Below are 16403 nucleotides of genomic sequence, written 5' to 3'. Positions count from 1 at the left end.
TTGTGATTCATCAGTAGAAAATAAAAGATCCAGTCACTTAAAAATGTTTGTAATCTTTGTATATTTAGCCACTCCAGCACTGTGACTTGGCTCAGGTTGGTGGTTTACCACTGGCTGAAATATCTCAATATAAGTTAGATGGATTGTCATGATGTTTGGTGCAGACATTCATGTTGCCAAGAAGATGAATCCTTCATAATCCCCTGATTTTTCCTCCAGCGCTGCCATGAGGCTAACACCGGCGGCTTAGGGTAACATTTCTTGACAACTATTGTTTGAATTGTCATGAAATCAGGTTAAGACACTAAGGATGAATTGTAATAAGGGTGGTGATCTCTTCATTAAGTCAAAATTTGGGATTTTTCCAACACTTTGATTTATGACCAAATACCTGCCAAACTAATAACATTATATGAGCTTTTTATTGAGTAGTAAGTAGGTGCTACACAAGTGACATGTGTAATGTGACATATGTAAAGTATGTCATTTGACGTTACATTACATTTAATAACAAATGTAGGCCTACTTATTCTAAGCCAAACCATGATGGGGGTTTTTCTAAACCTAACCCTGTGTGGTTTTTCGCCTTTCTCGGTACTCCGGCTTCCTCCCACAGTCCAGGTTAATTGGTGACTCTAAATTGTCCGTAGGTGTGAATGTGAGTGTGAATGGTTGTCTGTCTCTATGTGTTAGCCCTGCGATCGGCTGGCAACCTGTCCAGGGTGTACCCCGCCTCTCACCCAGTGTCAGCTGGGATAGGCTCCAGCCCCCCCGCAACGCTCGAGAGGATAAGCGGTTACGAAAATGGTTGGATGGATGGATGGATGACAAGAGGCTATTTGCATTTAATGATCAAAAACTGTGCATTTCCAGTGAAGATGGGGGTGTATTTGAAAAAAAGAGCAAGTAACATGCTTAAATTACTCCCGGAGCATCCTAAACTGACGCTACCTGTAGGCTTTCAGTTTGAGGCACAGGGTGTGTCGGTATTTGATGAGTTGAGTGACAACATGTTGGCTAATGTTAGCATTTAGCTCAAAGCACCACTGTGCGAATTACAGCTTCACAGATGAAGCATGGCTAAAGCCTCTCAGTCTTGGTAAAAATTGAGAGGTCATATTAAGTTGAATCTGACATATTGTTTTAGTGCTGTTGCACACTGATACGGATTAAAAAAAAATCAGATAAAATGAGCAATGCTTACATTTCACTGAAAATACAAGCTGAGGTGAAGCTCCCTGCATTGCTGAGAGAAGCCATCTGACTTGCTCCATGATGGATCATGTGTTCATCATGTTTTTGGTACTGCTGCCAAAATGTGTTTTCTTGGCTGGATAACAGAGGACACCATTTTATGAGCACTTAAAAATAGACATGTAGTGGAAAGATAACTGAACCACTGGACAGAGCAAGTGACTGACCCGCATAAACAACGTGAGACTGACCAAACAGCCTGTCCACATGCTTCCATTAAAATATAAGGTTTCAGGTTAGTAGTCAAGATAGATTTGATTTTTGCTCCATCGCTTGTTGACAGATCTATGCATCATATCCAGTTTGGATGTCTCTGAGCCTGTCAGTGTCAGTGAGTCAGCAATAACTTCTCCTAGCTGCAGGCCTATTGAAACTCTTGGATATTGAATTTAGTCTTTCGTCAAAAGAATTTGATGCCAAGCTCCAGTAAGAAAATCCTCTGAATAAAACTAAAAAGGGAACTGACATGAAGTTGGCAAGCATCTTAAAAAAGGCCAGACAGTGATCTGCTTCAGGGAGGAGATTTTAAAGCTTTTATGTTGAACATTTTTAGGTATTTCATGGTAAATTTAAAGGTGCAATGCAAAAAAAAAAAGCTCAGGGGAGATCTTTTAGTTTAGAAAGACATCAGTCACAGATTGTTTTTTTTGTTGTTAAAGTAATATAAACCTACCTAAATATTAAGAGTTTTTTTGTTGGTTCATTTTAAGAGCTTGTTAGCTAGCATTAGCCTTTGAAGCTAACCTGCTGCTAGGTGTCATCACTCAGCGGCAGGTCTCTCTCTGCAGTGATGATTGATGGCATACAAAGAAATATCTTTCAGATGGGTGTGATATTGCACAGGGATGAATAATGACTGCATTGTACGGAACACAGGCACAACCATCTGAGTAAAATATGGTTTCAGCTTCCCCGCTCATAATTCACGTCCACTCATTTATCAACAGGATAGCAACAGTCAGGGGAGGGAAATGACTTTTTGATCCAACAAAACCATCAGTCATTTTGAGTATTTACTGTAACAATCTGATCATTTGCATCTGAATTGCAAAAACTTGAGATTTCTCGCTGAAGTTGAACGACAACTTTGAAAAATATGTGCTTATTATCTAGAGTAATAAGAAGCAGTTTTGTGACAGAGGAGATGAGTGTGTGTAAATGGTATCTGAGCAGTAGTGTGTCCTCCCGTCTATGATACAGTACATTCCTCCCTGACATTCGCAAACCTTTTAATCCCTCTCTGCCATTAAATCTGATTGTAATAGCTTCTTCTTAGACTGTAGGCCTGACAAGGTTGGAGGTCCTGATCTAGAATCCTAGACATGCACTGTTTAAGGCAGCACTGAAACAACTGGATTTGATTAAATGATTCCATTTACTCTAATACATTATTTACAGAGGTTTCTTTCCTCTAATTACTACAGTCTTTGCTAGCAGACAGAGCACTAAACCTGGTGCGTCTGGGCTGCTGTTTGCAGTGCCATGGTGCAGTGAGAAACAAGGAATGTTGTTGCCAGTTGCTTTGCAGAAAACCTAAAATGGCCTCGAGCTGGCAGACTCGACCACAGGATGGCAAAGAAAGTGAACTTTGCATTTCCACACCATGATGCTTTGCCACCACAGCACAGTATCAATTTGTTTGTGTCACCTGTTGCTTTGTGAAGTGCGATGTGTTTTCATTGTTTCACATTATAACCAGAGACAGACAATCTGACATCATATTAGAATTTAAACAAAGCTACAATAGAGTTTTTGTCTGAGGCCTGCAGAATCTATCATTCACTTCCATCTTTGTCTGTTGTTGAAGGCACAAAATCTACAACTGTTCAACAGGACTGACCCTGAATGGAGCTTAGGTGGATCAAGTGCATCGACCTCTGCTGCTGAAACTCGACAGACATGACAATCTGTAGGTAAACACAGTGTATTGACCTTGATTTAGCTTGTATTTAATTTTCTATGATACAATTAGAGTTTGATTTTGGAGGCAACATTTGGCAGCCTTCAAAGGAACTGCATCGACTGGAAGTGGATTCTACAATCGGCTATTGTGAATGCTACATGGTCTAATACTTGCAAAATAAGTTGACAGGCTCACCACATTTCAATCAGGAGAGACAGAAGAATGAAATAAAGATGACATTTATTGCAAAATATAACTCTACAGATTTGTGCTGATAATATTTTCACAAAGTGTTTGGTGTTTAGACACCAGAGGGAGATTATTTGTGACTATGGGACATCTGAGTGGCTGCAAGATAAATCCCCCCCATGGAGTCCAGACTCTGGTGGAGGTGGTGGTGGCCGATGAGCTTGGTTGATGACTGCTGAGGCAAATAGAAGCTGCATCCAAGAAGGCTAGGTGGTGATGGGGAGGTGGAGGGTATACACAGCTGCAGCATGAAAGGACTGCAGGCAGAAAAAGAACCATATTTATAGGTTGTGAAACGCAACAACCACATTATGCAAGACAAGGAGGAGTGTGACACTAACATACTGCTCCTCTCTCTTGTCGTTTGTCTTAATCCGTGGGGCCAAATTTTATTCAACTTCTCGAGGCCACTTTTTCTTTCTTAGACATTAAACAGGTTGCTGAAAGGTCAACAGTGAAATTCAGCTAACGACACATTACCTCACAAAGTGCACCAACCATTTATCTTTCTTCAGATTTGTGATGAATGACTCGTTAATCTAAATACAATCCACGCTAATGCTATTTAGATTGTTTCTTCATCAAGTGATCACTATACATTTTCCAGTGCTGCTTTTCCAAATGTTCCTTATCTCATCTGGGAGCCGCTCAAAATGGATAACTTGGTTTGACTTGATGGACTGCAGATAGTAGCTGTGTTATCACGTACAGAGGTTAATACAGCAGGATTGGAGGTAGATGATCAAGGACAGCAACTGCCCCTGCCCCTGTCCGGGCAGGCTTGATAAATCTGCTGCTGTCAAATGCAATAAATGTGTTTAGTAGAAGAGAGGATGAAGTGTAGAGATAAAAGTTACAAGAGTAAAAGTTCTGAAAAATGAAAAATAATGTCAGCGTCCTTTGTCATACATGCCTCATCTCCTTTTCTGCACTGAACACACGCAAAGATTCAATAAATTCCTACTAACATGAGCATATCTACAGAAGTTCAATATTTCCCTAATGTCTCTTTACTCGACTCCCCTCCAGAGATCGTCTGTTTGGCCTCAGTTCCCCTCGGCAGCCACTCCAGTTCAGACTTCTTCTGGCCAACAGCAGCTTTTGGCAGAAGGAGTTTGTTTTGAAGAAACTGCTTAACCAAGACTCCCCAGGCTGCTTTGTCATACATACAAGATAAATAGATGTGTGATGGGCTTTGTTCAGATAACAGAATCGACTCACTGGGGACCCTGCACGGTCTACACACATGTGCGTGTGTGTGTGTGTAGGTGTTCAATACTAGACATGTGTGCAAGCACATAGTACATGCACATATTTACCATAGTGCTGGAGTGGGTTTTTTTCACTGAAATGAACATTTATCTGGATCCTTAACCTTTGTGTGTGTGTGTGTGTGTGTGTGTGTGTGTTACATGGGGGTTCTTCATAAGACCACACAAACGCTTTGTTTGTCTAAAGCAAAACATTAGAATGTGACCTATTTTGGTTCAAAACCTTGTAAATGTTTTGGAAATATAATTAATAAGTCATGGTTTTCCCTTTTCATGACTCTGAGTACATAAAGAAAGAACTTGAATATTAAAGGAGCTATATGTAAGAAATCTAAAGCAAACAGTCGTAAAATCCTCCTAATATGTCACAGAGACTAAGGAATAATGTTCATATAACATACTGATCTCACCGACAACAATAGTACAGCCAGAATATTCAGAATATACGGTCCGCAAATCATGTTTATGTTTTGAATTTGTGTTTAGGCCTGTTGCGCCACCCACCGCCGTCTACCAGTCACGCAGTCAGTAGAGTCTCAGCATCAGTTACAGTTACGACTGAGCTACAGCAGCACGGCAAGCAGCATTAGCAGTGTCCCGGTACATAGCATTAGCAGCTGGCTCCTCCTCAGCTGTATCCCGGCAGCAGCGTTAGCAGCAGAGAAGCCGGATTTGCTCGAATGGTCCGCTGGAAAACCGAAGATCACAGACGCGGCAGCTGCCCATGGGCAAACAAATCAGTCTCCAGCGTGCCGCTGTCCAGCAACCTTGAATCTGTAGGGGAGGGGGGGGCGGACACGACTCGCGGCAGTATTTTGAATTTGAGTGCAGCAACCGTTTTGGCCACATTCTTACATACAACGCCTTTAAAGGGAAGTAATAGATAAAAAAAAAAAAAAAAAAAAAAGGGTTTGCTACCACCTACTAAAGGATACAAGTGGCACTTTTAGCAACTGCAGACACATCAGTAGTTGTGGAAAAAATATATTTTATATATTAAAATATTCTATTCTACTCAAAATTGTGTTAGACTTACAGAAGTCTAATTTTGTCTTGTATGAATTTTTCATTTATTAAATGGGACCTCTGTCTGTACAGTGACAGGATATTTATATTGTAATGCTGTTTTTGAGGCTAAAGTGAAGCAATTTTGCAATCCTTTATTTCCCACTGTGTTTTAAAGAGACAGAGAGAGACAGTAGGTGGTCTGAGTTCAGGGGAACTTTTTCTTTTTTTGCTTGTTTTAACTGTGGCCAAATGAAAGCAAGACTTGATGCAATAAAGGAACGAAACTGCCACTGAATATAATAAAATGATACAGAAATAAACTTTGACCTGCTGATAAGTTACAACAAAGCACATTGTTTAGTATTCTTGAAACTTCAGTGGTGGATCATTGTTGACTTTTTATGGAGAGCTGCAGATAAGAGCCCTTTCACTCCTTTTTGAATCAGTTACTCACATATTGTTTGGCATTGTAACAACAATAGATCAATTAAGAGACCTGTGTCGGTGGTTACTTGGGGTTAGTATGAAACCAATGTTTCAGGGCTTGTGGGGGCATCACTAGAAAAAAAAGCGCTAATAATATCTGGACAACCTATTTTGACAAACCTACTGTAACAGAAATATTGTATAAGCCATGTGCACAAGTACAAATGTATTTCATGACCTATAATGTATAAACTGTCCAAACTTAATATTGAGCTAACTTTAATGGTGTTGCTGCTGTTTTGCTGAAGCCCAAAACATAGCCTACTCTTTAAGATCTACAGAAGCATACTGTAAAGGCAGTTTTCTGACCCTTTCAGAATCTGGCACTTATTTGCATTTTTTGACTACAGATAAATGGGGAGCACTTTAAGCAAAACTTGTACAGACTGGGAACCCTCCTTTGCAAAATCCTTGCACCGAAAACACACCAAGCAGCAGTGACATGCGGCTCGCTGCAGTAATAACATTTTCTGCACCCAGGAGGCACGCTCATGTGTTTCAGGTGGGATGAAATTCTTTGTTACATGGGTCAACATGTAAAGGGAGTCACAGGATCTATTGGCTGTGAGTATTCTCTGGCTACAGTTCGCTGCTAAAAATTAAACTATCCCCAATTTTTAGTTTGCCCGCAGTTCGGCACAGAATCAAACTGCTGCAGCTGTGTGTTTTGTCAGTGTTAACAGTCTGTATGTAGTCAGCAAAACCACACAGCTGGGAGTCCATAGGCATGCGTCATTTAGAATACTTCTGAGATTTCTGCAGTATCCCCATATCTCAGTCAAGATTATTCACTTCTCTGTGCCGTTGCTCACAACAACAGCACTCTTAGTGCTTTACAAACATTAGCTGACCTTTAATTCCCCTTAGTGAAAAAATAAATACTGATATTCATCTACTCCAAAAAACAACTAATTGGAACAAATCTGCTGTCATGTTTAGACGCTGACTTTCCTCAACCTCCTGCAGACGACTGTCCCGGCCTTTAGTAAAACCCAGATACAGAGTCTGTCCAGAGATGTTGAAAAACCCAAAGCAAGTGCATTGCTTTCGGTCCAGCATGCAGTTCCTACTCACAGCCTCCAAGGCCCATTTGCCAAACTGTATTTACTACTGGCAAGCAGGAGATGAGGCCTGGATATCCTCAGGGATGCAACAGGCTCCTGGTGCCCAGCCAACAGTGCATGGAGCTGGGCTGAGACTGAGCACGGAGGTGTGGGGGATGAAGCATCCTGCTCAGTAGAACTGAGTTATTTAAGCTTTATTTGGTTCTAGTTCATGATTTGAGTAATAGGTGTGAAGTGCAGGTGGTAGTTTAGGAACATAGAGCACTCCCATGCGATTAGACAGATATTTCAAAAAGTATGGTTCCCAGCAAAGAAATCCTCGGTGAGAATCAAGATGTCAAATTAAAACACGCAGAGGTCATCTCAGATACAGTAAGGCTTTATTTTTCTCCCAGCAGTTTATTTGGAAAGAAGACAGAGTGTGGGATATTTGGAAATATGTGTCTCAACTGAGAAGATGTGTTTCATTTTGCACACTGTGTACAACAGTAGTGTAGCTGAGTTTAAATCAAAGGCTGGGTTCACAGGGAAGCAGCTAGTCTGTATCTGCTAACAGAATTATAAAAACAAAACAGTACAAAGAGCAATACACATCGTAGAGACACTCAACTACCAACAGCTGGCTGCAGTGACTTCACACTATAATTCTACAATGAGCAATAATCAGGTGACTGTTGTACTGGTGGCTATCTTGGTAACGTTGTACAGCCAATAAGATGTGTACATGAAACACCTGTTAACTTTGTTTGATGTTTGTTAGCAATTTGGGGAAAGTTATTATTGAAATGTAATAGATACAGCAGGTATGTCCAAGTACAACTGTGGCCCATAATGGCCCATGGCTTGTCTTTCAAAATATACTTTATGTGGCCCACCACACAATATTGGTTAATCAAGCAAGATCAATTGCATTTTTTCCATTCACTGTATGATGGCAGGACTACTGCAGTTTGTAGACATGCTCCAAATAGAAACTATGCAGGTGCAACCAATGTGTTTTCATTAACAGACAATGAACAAGTGAATGAACAGTTACCTAACAGCAAACATTTCCTGCCAGGTAGCAGCCATGGTCCCAGTAGTAGGCCTTGTGGTTGACAGTGAGGGCTGCTGCTTTCAAGGGTGGCAGAAAGTTGAATACTTTTTTTTTTTTTTACTGAAAGATGAAATAGTTGGGTTTGTCTCATGTATGCATGATTTTTTTTCCAGTTACCCATATGATACAAAAAGCAGCTGTCTCACAGGTATTTTCACACTATCTAATCTGGCCTCCCACTCAAAAAACGTTGGACTCTCCTGGGTTACAGATTACTAGTTACACTGTTAGAAAGTAATAAATAATGTAGGCTAACTATTAATTATTTAATATTTAACTTATTACATGTGATTACTTTGTGATTCTTTTTGTTGAACAGATGTTTGCAATATAGCTGAAAAAATGTCTAGAAATAAGCCACGCCAAATGAAGCCATTCCTGTACAGTGTAAAGATGCAAAGCAACAGAGTGAAGGTGATATTTCATATATTAATAATAATAACAATACATTTATTTTAACAAATGCTCAAAGACACTTTACAGTTTTTTTAAAAATCATAAAATAGAGCAAGTCAGAATAAAAAACAGCAATAAAACAATATAAAACACACAAACTTATACATTAAAAGCTAATTTAAAAAGGTTTTGAGCATGGTCTTGAATGTTGGGAGGTGTGTGCAGATACGGATGGGTTTGGGGAGTGAGTTCCAGAGGGGGGGGGGGGCAGCGATGGAGGAGGCCATGTCCCCCCAGGTTCGGTGCTTGGTCCATGCAGGTAGTGAGAGGAGATTTCCTTCGGATGACGAATGTTTTACCAAAGAGAATATATCTGCATATATAATTACCAACACTGTAAGTTGATTACATATATATTATCAGTTACTGTAGCTGATTACAATTACATTTAATTTGTGATTTAATTACATGTAAATAGTCATTCCTGAGTACTGTTTGTTAGCACACATTGTGTTTATCAAAGCTTGATGAAACCTGGATCTAATGTGAGAGACTAAGAGGCACTCAGTGTGCATTAAACCAAAACAGGTGTTACTTCTTAATGATTTTGGCACTACGAGTGACCTCTTTCCTACTGAGTCATTTCATCCAATGAGGGAGGCCCATGGGAGGCTACACACACATTTTTCTTGTCTGCCTGATTACAGCTCTTACACCTTATTTCTTTATCATCCTATCATCCATTATTAGCCAAACAGAAATTAAAAACCACCTGTGTGTGTGTATGGTGATGTATAAATACTGATAAATGCAAGTCAAATGCCTCTGAAACCAGCTGAAACCTTCTGTAGCCTACAACAGCATGTAGCATCCCTTTCTTAATTGTATGAGGATGTGATAGAAATGTACATTCACATCTGACAAGAGGTCTCTGCTCACTCTCATATTGGCACAAGCTAAAGCTTAGCCTGAGGAGAAACCGCACAGGCTCTGCAGCAGTGATCCCCGAATTGAAATGGAGATTTTCAGACCCCCTCTAATGATGTTGTCAGATATTAGGAGATTATATATGAGCTATTGTGTTTATGATTAAAGCTTGTTTTTATAAAATTTAAAAAATAAATGATGGAGAGTAAGCTTCTTATACTCCCTGAAGATTTACAACAAAGATTTAGACTATATAGATGTTCTCTGCTACAGTACATACAAGGCACATGTACAAGCATATAGGGCTTACACACACATAGACACACACACTCATCTCTATAGGCCTCGGTGTTCTTTGTTTGCCTTACCACTACTGTGTTTGTTTCATGCACTTTGTAAATAAAGTGAATTAGATTTGGCTCACAGCAAGTTTCCTGTGTAGTACAGTACGAGGGTCCAGGGTCAGACAGGGTCAAGAAAGTAGCGCATTAGCATGTTTTATGGGCCACACACCATATAGAGCCTCTTTTCCATACAACTTGGTAAAGTTTCACAGCCGTCCACCGAGGGCCACGACATCCTGTGTTCGATTCTAATTGGACAGAACAGCGATGACAGCGGGAATCATTAAATCACATATGCAGTCGCTGAATATGACTTCTCACGGCTCCTTTCCTGTCTCTGACACTGTAAATCCAACACGGCTCATTCTGTATTCTCCTCACTGCGTAAATAATCTTTAACTTCATGCTGCCAAAAGATCAGGTCAGTCTGACATCCGCCATGACGAGTAATTTCATCTCAGATTCAGCCTGAAAGACTTTTCACAGAACTAAAAGAAATTCTTCCAATATCAGTGTAGTTTCTTTGTTACAGGAACTTAAAAGAAATGACACAATACACTTGAGCAACAAGCTGTTATTACAGTTTATAGGTTTTAATTGTCTTGTTTGATTTTGATATAATACCCAGAGCCTGCAGTAAAACAGTTCTCATACTGACTGGATTGCCCTGGTGAAATGCCTTAAATTGCATGAAGGCTGATGCAGACTGATGAAATGAATATCCCAGCTTCCACTGCTCAAAATGTCGGAGAAACAGTAATCCCATAATTTACATATACATAATATGATTAATTTGAGTTTGAGCTGCTCCAGTCTGGCCATCAATTTAGGATCCCAAGAATAAGCCGGAACATATATCATAATAGTGTCCCCTGATTGCTTCAGGGGACACTATTATTTTGAGCTCTCTTTTATTATTAGTGCTGTAAAATATCTTGTATGTTGTAGCCTAATTTCCACTGAGGTAGACGATAAAGTTTATCTATCTATCTATCTATCTATCTATCTATCTATCTATCTATCTATCTATCTACTTAGAGAGCTGAGTTTAAGGCTGCAACTAACGATTATTTTCATTATAGATCGTCATATGGTTCTTTTCTCAATTGATATATCAATTGTTTGGTCTATAAAATATCTGAAAAATGCTCAGAATTATGTTTTTAAATTACATGTTCTGTCCAACCAACAGAACTTAACACAAAGCTATTCAGTTTACAATGATACAAAACACAGAAAAGCGGAAAATCCTTTAAATTAAAAAGCACTAATGAATGTTTGGCATTTTTGCAACAAAAAAATGAAGCGATTTCCAAAATAGTTGCAGACTAATTTTCTGTTGATCAGTCAATCAGTTTAGTGTTTCAGCTGTAATAAGCGTTGTGTGATGTTTAAAGGATTCCTATCATAGAAATTCCTGTTTTCCTCTACTTATGTACATAAAGTTTACTTTATACATAAAGACATTTCATTAAGATGTTTTTAAAATGAGGTTTAGACTTTCCACAAGTTCACTATTGGCATCCTTTTAACTATGTAACATGATAGTGCATCTGAAAAACAAAACAGAATCATGCAAACTTCACAATATGGAGCCTTATAATAATAATCCTAACATGTTCCTCTGCTGTATATCCGTCTCATAACTTCTGCTGTAGGCCTATATAATAAACTTCAATCAGCAGTGAGTCTTTCACCATGTATAGAGTCACTCACACTCTGCGGCATGATCACTGATACACAAAAAACACCACACGGTATACGCAGCCTTTGTGTATTAAAATGTACCTCCAGAAGTTTAACTGACAAGTGTAATAAATCAAGGCAGGACCTTCCCGCTGAACCACGTCAGAACAAATGGATCGCGCCAGAATGCTAATTCCCCACCAGCCTCTGTATAAACACAGAGATGGAGGAGGCAGAGGAGCAGAGGGTGAGGAAGGGTGAGGAGGGGTGAGGCAGGGCGATGAAGGATGGTAAGGAATTCACCGGCCAGTCAGAGAGAGTGGGGAGAGTTTGGGGGGAAGATTATAGGAGAGATGACTGATTGAGCTGGCTGTATTTTATGACTCCCAAAAAAAGGATTCTATTGAAAAGCCCCTCAGTATAAAATGTTACCCTCAGTGGATCCACTCTGTAAATGCAGTCATAAGGTCAAGCGAGGCCTTTAACATGAAGCCAAACTTATTTAATTTTGGGCAATGTATTATTTTGCAGGAGCAGATGCCAGTTTTTTTCAAAAAAATTTGAAAGATAACACAGAACCAGAAGCATGAGAACAAAAGGGGAAGTGGGTGAGGAAATGAGTGAAGGAAATAGCGACTTATCATGAGGATGTTGGGCCCAGGCCAGCGCGTCTAATAACCACGAGTCATTGAGCAATACATGAAATCTCACCTGCTTTGTCACTGTAAGCTGCTGCGGTTAAAGATGCCTCAAATCTACATGTAAAACACAAAATGCTGATGCGGCCTGATAAGGGACCCTTGGGTGTGTGTGTGTGTGTGTGTGTGTGTGTGAGAGGCTTAGTGAAAGTTATGAGGCAGTATATTAACAGGCTGTTGCGCTGATAAGTGAGGTGCTGGTTGTGGATAAGCTGTGAAAGTGAGAGCATGCATTAACACTGGTAATAAATATTTTATCCAGTGTGTTTCCTGAAGCTGACACCATCACAGATACACGTCTTATTTAACCTGGCAGCACATCAAGAAGGTTTATGTTGTATAAACAGCATAAATACTTTACCTCCTAAATACTTAATTCATGCAAGCAGCCTGCATTAGCTGCTGTGCAGTGCAGTGCAGTGCAGTATACCATCAGTAACCATCAGTGTTATTTGTTTAGATTTGTTTCCCCATTTTATACATTTATTTTTAAGGATTTTATTATCTGTTTTTATATTCCATGTTATGGTATGCATATTGCTGACAATTTATCAGCTGTATTTTGTTTCATATTATTTGTTTTGTGATCCCTTTTTGTCCTTTAGATTTTGATTTTTTCCATTCAGAGGAAAAAGTGCAGAGTTACAGTTGACGTCCCACTCTGAAACCTCCCTGCCCATCACCCCCTCCCCTCCCTTCCAAGGTCAACATATACACATGTACATTAAAATAGCAAAGTTTAAGTCTTTCTTTAAGTGTTTCACAGTCTAGACTAGTAAATAGACTGTACATGTTAATACAAACAGACAAACCAATATACAGAACAAAACAACCAAGAAAAGAAAAAAAGTGCTCAGATTGTAAATTCTCTTCTTTAATGTCTCGATGCTGTAATTACCGTAGTTAAAGGGCATCAGTATGTTATGATATTAGGGTTTAACTCAAGCAAAAGACAGGGTTCCTACTTATCTTATAAAAGGGGACCAGGTTGAAAAAATCTTTTTCTGAGCTCCTAATTAATATCTTTCTTCTTTAATTTAAGAGTGCTCATCATCTCTCGGACCTAGTGTATAAATGACGGAGGCTTTGCTGATCTCCATTAGTGTAAGATGATATGGTGGGCTAAGAGAGATGCAAATGCTAAAGTGTTATTTTGATGGGCAGATAAGTTCACCCCTGATTTTGTCACACCAAAATGGCAGTGATAGGATCTCACACATGTGAGAGGGATTCAATAATGCGGTTCCAGAAGCTATTCAGTGCTGGACATGCCCAAAACATGTGGTCCAGAGTGGCAGGGCTCTAATGACACCTGAGCCACTCAGGATTTACAGAGGGGGAATATTTTAGCTAATCTAGCATTTAACGAATGTAGTCAGTGAAAAGACTTTGAATTGTATTAATCCACGTCTTATACAGAGGGATGTGGTATGTTCAGATCTGAGCTTATAGTTCTTCCCAAGCTTTTTTTGTTGGCAGCCCAAGTAAGTGTGTGAATGTTTTGAAACCAAACCGTGGAGATTAGATGCTTCCTATGTGGTTTGAGATGACCTGGGGCTATTAAAATTTTTATATTTGTAATCAAATGTAGCGAAAATATTATTGAGAAACAAGTCAGAGAATAAAGAGAAGATTGTTTTGTGATCCTTTTCTATCAGTCTATCCTCTATGTGGCTCATAATAAGTCTGTTTGTGTGTTTTGCAACCTAAAGTAAATAGTTACTTATGGGAATAAACCAAGAAAAAAGGGTAGGTATAATAAGCCTAAGCTAACCCACAACTTTATGGTCTATATTTTTTGTTTTTCCTTTGATTTAATAATAATACATTTTTATTTCAGACCCGTAGGTCCATAAAAAGCAAAGCAACATACAATATTAAAAGACAGCAGTTATACATACACCAAATGCCCACTCAATCGCACCCACCCCTCCCCTCACCCACACACCCACACACACACACCCACACACACACACCCACACACACACACACACACAAACACACACACACACACACGTCTTGTTATTTATTCTGTATGTGCATTTCTTTTGGAACATTTTTAAGTGTTAATGTTTTATTTTGTACGTAGATCTGCATTCCTGGTCAAGACAAAGAGCTTTTTAATCTCAGTGAAGCCATTTCTTGGTTAAATAAAGTTATATATTGTATGTATAGGTAAAAATGTGAGTCATATTTTACCAAATCATTGTACACATCTACTTTAGGAAAGAAGCTCATTTAAAAGTTTTCTACGGGACTCTTAAAGAGGTCAAGAGCTGACTAGACTATTTAATACAAAAATTAATTCAATAAAACGCACAAAGCAAAACCAGATGACTGTAATCTCTCTCTTTTTTGGACAAACCATTGTCAGTTTATAACTACAGAACCTTTTTTTTTCTAAAACAAATGCTCAGTTCAATTTAGGTCAAAGTTTAACCAAGCACAAGCAGTTTGTTCTCAGGTCTATAGTAATTTATGATCCCACGTACCCCAAACTTTCCCTATCATCTGGTATTGCAAAACAATGTCATGCCCATGACCATTTCTTGTGTGCATGCTTACAAAATTCAGGCCTCTGCTCCTCAGAGTTGATCTTATCTAATGAGTGGTAGCAATCACTGGTAGCAATCTGTCTGTGTCAGTATGTGTTCTGTGAAGCACTGATGATAGTCAAGGACTGAAACGTTTGCTGCTGTTTGTATTCACTTTCTATTATTTTTTGCACTGTGAGCACCCTTTCTTGTGCACGAATGTCCTTAATAAATTGACTTTTGTTTTGCATTGATCACAGCCTGTGAACCTGTTTGTGGCTGTCCAGCCCAGTTGCATTAGTGTGCAGGTATTTACTCTGCTGTCCTTTCTTGGTTGCCCATTGTACCGACACACCCAAGATAAACTTTTTTGTTGCCCTAAGTAGGCACAGTTTCACAGCGGCCCTCAGACTTTGCATGCTTAAAAAATGAAAGCTAGATCTCGCTCAATAAAAATGCCAAACCACAAGCATTTAAATGGCATCCTCAGTCAGCACAGCACATTATTAGTACGTCATTAAACCTATGATATACAATAATGATTCCAATGACTCTTGGTTAAGTAAATACTTTCAATTAAAACCTTTGAAAAAAAAGAATTAAACAACATAAAGAGTAATTATAATTACCTCAGCCATCTATTATCTATCATCATGAGAAATTCTGGAATTTGCTGATAGTTTTTGGTAAAACTGAGAATCACTGAGGTGGTATATTCCCCGTCTTCTTCCCATGATCGCCACCACAGACAGCGCAGAGTTGGTTTATGCATAGTGCTCTGCTCAAATAAACCATACCAACTTAATGCCACCCACATGCCCCTTAAATCAAAACAGCCTAACTCTGTAGAGAGCCAGGATGGATTTGAAAATTAAACAGGCTTTACAGACGTTTAGGAGGCTAATAAACACATATTTCAGCCTCTGTGTCACTACTTATATCCTAATCATTCAATCTCTCTGTCTTTGTTTTTCTTTACTGTATGCTGACTTGACGGAGTAATGTTGAATCAAGGCAAGGCGAGGCCTGACACCTAGTGGAGGATCTGTTGGACCTAAAATATACAAGCAAAAGGAAATTTAATCTTGTGCAGTTTCTAATAATTGTCCTTGCATGGATAGACCTGATACTGTCTGCTTTGAAAAACTAATAATGTTAAAACAATGTGTGAAAAGTGAAGAAAGCTTGAGACTGTGATTGTCCAGTTGTTCCAGTAGCAGACATCATAGCTAAATGGCATGAATGAGAGCTGATTATTATCACTTTTTCTTTAATATCAAACTAAGTTGAGCTATAAATACCCTGTTCTGGTCTTTATCTTATTACGCACATTATGTATCATCCTGTGTAGCATCCCACCCAAGCAGGTTGACACAGAGGTCACTCGCAAAGAGGTAACATTCCCCTCCAAGTTCACTCTGTACAGCAGCTCGTCTTGTCAAACAGGGAAACAAAACCCTGCTTTAATTAGATGCTCAGCTAATTGC

Source organism: Epinephelus lanceolatus, chromosome 3, assembly GCF_041903045.1.
Source record: "Epinephelus lanceolatus isolate andai-2023 chromosome 3, ASM4190304v1, whole genome shotgun sequence".
NCBI classification, from domain to species: domain Eukaryota; kingdom Metazoa; phylum Chordata; class Actinopteri; order Perciformes; family Serranidae; genus Epinephelus; species Epinephelus lanceolatus.
Note: the sequence above shows the minus strand (reverse complement) of the source record.